This window comes from Schistocerca americana, chromosome X (assembly GCF_021461395.2).
Source record: "Schistocerca americana isolate TAMUIC-IGC-003095 chromosome X, iqSchAmer2.1, whole genome shotgun sequence".
NCBI lineage: Eukaryota > Metazoa > Arthropoda > Insecta > Orthoptera > Acrididae > Schistocerca > Schistocerca americana.
In genome coordinates, this window is record NC_060130.1 from 478,087,077 (window position 1) to 478,091,127 (window position 4,051).

At 43.9% G+C, this 4,051-nt stretch overlaps 1 non-coding gene across 1 annotated transcript; it reads right to left on the reverse strand.

Annotated features, from left to right (window-relative positions):
- Nucleotides 1–654: 654 nt before the first annotated feature.
- Trnas-cga lies at nucleotides 655–729 on the reverse strand. The gene has a single exon. It is a non-coding gene; the product is annotated as a tRNA-Ser (tRNA).
- Nucleotides 730–4,051: the final 3,322 nt, after the last annotated feature.

The following is a 4,051-nucleotide window of genomic DNA, read 5'->3' on the forward strand; positions in this document are numbered from 1 at the left end:
GTAGTGGGGCAACGGAGCCATTGCCCGACGTCCAAATGGGCATGATCGCTGGATTTCGGCCCAAGGTGGAAGCATTTGCGAAACGGCTAAGTTTGTGAACTGTTCGTGTGCCGCCGAGGTTAAAGTATACCGTGCATTGCAAAAATACGATATCCAAAATCGTAGCAGAGGCAGCTGTGGTGACCACAGACGATAGGTGACGAGGGTAGGCGATGGCTACGGAAATGCGTACAGGCGAATAAACGTCAACTGTCGAGCAACTGACTACCCAGAAGACCCACAGGGCTATCAACAGTGTCTCCTCAACGACCATTCAGCGAAAGTTGCTTTGTATGGGCATCCTCAGCAGGCACCTGCTTCATGCGCCCATGCTGACTGCTGTTCATAGGCGACGAAGGCTGGAATTTGCTCTCCAATACCGCAACTGGATGTCCACTGACTGGTGATAGATGGCCTTTCCAGATGAATTACGTACTATGCTCCATAGGGCAGACGGCCGCTGGAGTGTACGGGTGAAACGTCTGGAAATAAGCACCCTGGAATAATCGAAGGAAGGTTTCAGACCCGAGGGGATTCCCTGGGTTTGCAGAATGAGATTTTCACTCTGCAGCGGATTGTGCGCTGTTATGAAACTTCCTGGCAGATTAAAACTGTTTGCTGGACCGAGACTCGAACTCGGGACCTTTGCCTTTCGCGGGCAAGTGCTCTACCAACTAAGCTACCCAAGCACGACTCACGACTCCTCCTCACAGCTTCAATTCTGCCAGTACCTCGTCTCCTACATTCCAAGCTTCACAGAAGCTCTTCTGCGAACCTTCTGCGAAGGTCATGAGTCGTGCTTGGGTAGCTCAGTTGGTAGAGCACTTGCCCGTGAAAGGCGAAGCTCCCGAGTTCGAGTCTCGGTCCAGCCCACAGTTTTAATCTGCCAGGAAGTTTCGATTCCCGGCGCGATCTCGTCATTCTGAAAGGCACAATGAATTAACACATGTATGTATCTATCTTTGAGGACCATTTCTACCTCCCCCCCCCCCCCCCCCCACCACCACGTGCAGTTCATTTACCCTCGGAACGATGGCACTTACCAGCAGTACAATGCAGCGTGTCACACAGCTGCGTGGTTCGAAGAGCACCGGGATCTGTTTTACCGTACTCCCCTTGCTATAAAACTCTCAGAATCTGTGAGATCACATCGATCGGGCTCTTCGCGCCACGGATCCTCAACCGAGAAACGAAGCCCATCTGGTTACGGCACTGACGTCGGCATGGCTCCACATCCCTGTCGGTGCCTTCCAGAACTGCACTGACTCTCTTCCTCCTCGTCTCGTAGCGGTCCGCGCTGCACATGTGGTTATTCGAGCATTTGACAAGCGGTCACATTAAGAGAACTGGGGAGTGTCAAGTAATACAGAGCCGCTTAAATATACTAGTGGCAATATTTTCTCGAGTGCAGCGATTTTAAATTTCATTTGTACAATTTTTTCTGGGTAAATGATCATGCTGTACGTTGGAAAATGTTTTCAAATTTGAGATAACATTAATTTTTGGGTGTAATTTTTGTCATTTCAGAAAGAGACTGTAAGATATAAAAAGTGAATGCCATCATTTAGAAAAATGTTTACATTACTTAGCCCCACCTGGTTTCTACAATGCGCTTTGGGAATTAAGTAGGGCAGACAATCTGCACCGTTACCGACCGCTACAATAAACATAGGCGACACATCGAGTAAAGAAACCTTGTAAATATATCTGTACTATATCTGAGCACAGCATGACGGAGGAGCGTAACATTTACTCTGAGAATACGAAAATACTCCCCATGTATCAAACTGCTGGCCTTCTATGACACGAATAATAATCGTAGTAATAAAAAATGTAGTAAAAATTCGCATGTTGACCATCAATTTTAACAGAGCGCTCCACAAACCAAACATCATCATCATCAAAGAAATAAAACCAAAAAACGTAGTTCGTAAGAGGTATATGTGCTGGGCGTGTCCTTCGTTCCCCTTGCAGCCTTTAATTGCAGCTTATTATCTCATTGCCGATTTTCTGCAGTTGAGTAGGCGAATTTCGCCTGACAGGTGACGTCACTCCACCAACAGAAGTTAGTATACTAAGCGACGTCACCTGAACAACGACAAGCTTGAATAGACATACAGACGGACGGACTCAGCTCACGGCAGACAGTCATCTTCTGATGAAAGGGACGGTGATTATCTTCGAAAACTCGAGTGATAACTCAGATTGATAACTCAGATTCCCCACGGTCTGTATGGGAAGCCAGGGCAGATTTACGCGGAATTACTTTCGGAATTTTTTTAAAAAAATTCGGCTACATTTATCGTGTTTAAAACTGTTTAGCCTTATAACATCGTTATTGAAGTATAACTTAGCATATATACATCTAACTCAATTTTACATTCAAGACTGCAAACTAATTTTATATAGGTACAAGTCGAGTGGGTAGACATGCCCCTTCTATGGGGCAAGTCTATGCACCTATGGGGGCAAGTTTACGCATATCATTTAACAAATGAGTATAAAAAGCGCCCTGTTAAAATTTTCTAAATAAGTTTTATTGGCAGTAAACCAAATTACAAGCTTACTTACACCAGTCAACAACCATACGAACATTCTACTAGCAATAAACAAAATTTTTGGTAAAATTCACCTGTTAGTATAGTGTGGCCTGCATAAAAGTTTGTATGTTAATTAATGGTTCATTTATCACCACTGTCCGTGGTGCAGTTTATGCAGACAAAAATTAATGTGATTGCTGGGCACACTTGTCGTGAGCCCACCTTGTTTATCTAAGGCACTAGAGCCCTTCTTGATTTCTTTTTTAATGGTTGTATCATTTAAAGCAGTCAATACAAAGGCAATTTTCATCCGCTTCATCAGACTGCTGCAGGTTATAACAGAAGGGACGAAGAACTGGATAGGACAGTCGTTTAGACGGGAGCGCTTGCTACCAGGCACTTTGGAAGGTTTAGTTTTTGAGAGGAGATTGAGAGGAAGAAGGCGATACAAGATGACAGACGACGTAGAGGGGAGCGGAAATTACGCGGATCTGAAGGGGATGGCAGAAGGCAGGAGTGCTTGGAAGTTACCATGTGAAAACCTGCCTTTAGGTAGAACACTGATGACATTTTGCCTTGTTCTTTCTTTTAGCAATTGCTTCCCCTTATCAGTCCTAGATTTTGTAGAATTAATTCTTTTTGCTTGAGATTCATTAGGTTCCGATAGCTCTTTTAGCAACTTCTACCGTTTATTCTCCTAAGCCTACATTCCTTTGTATTGCGTTTCCAACTGCTGTTGCTCCATTCACGAATTTTTATTACTACTATAAGTTCATATACTGAAACACAGCTGTATGCACGAAAAGGGGAAAAGTAATGGGAACGACTGCTAGTGGATGACATCGTGAGGATGGCTCAATTTTCTCGAGATGCGGCAGCCAGACTACCGATCTCGTCTCAGTATCCTAGACTCCACTTCTAACCTCGACGCCAGGAGAGACAGGTCATCCTTTAAACAGGTATACGTTATTTGGACTCAGCAGGTAGCCAAATTGTATACTCTAGCACTCATTGGGGCAGAACGGCAGATTCTTGCAGTCTTGGCAATATGCGTCCCATGAACAAATCATGTGGTTCATCTGTTCTGTGCCACAACACACATACACTAATTGTTCTTCGTATTAGCTTGACGACCGGCATTGTGATTGAATCGCATTAAAAGTTCAAAAGTTATTATTCCGCTCTTCGTCGTTTAGAGCAATGTTTTCTCACATTTCTTTCTATTATTTGATTTCACGACCACTGATTTATTTTTCTATCATAATATTTACGTTCTAATCATCTTCAGCAAAGCCAATATTAGAGTCTCCTGTCTATTAATCCACATTCTTTGGTCAATAATATTTGACGTCAGAAAATCATCTAGTGCATCATCATTTGGTTTGGCGTGAAATTGGTTCAGCCATAACAGTTGCTTAATCATCCTCTTGTTTTGAGGGGAAGCTCTGATATGGGGGAATCATGAACCCATC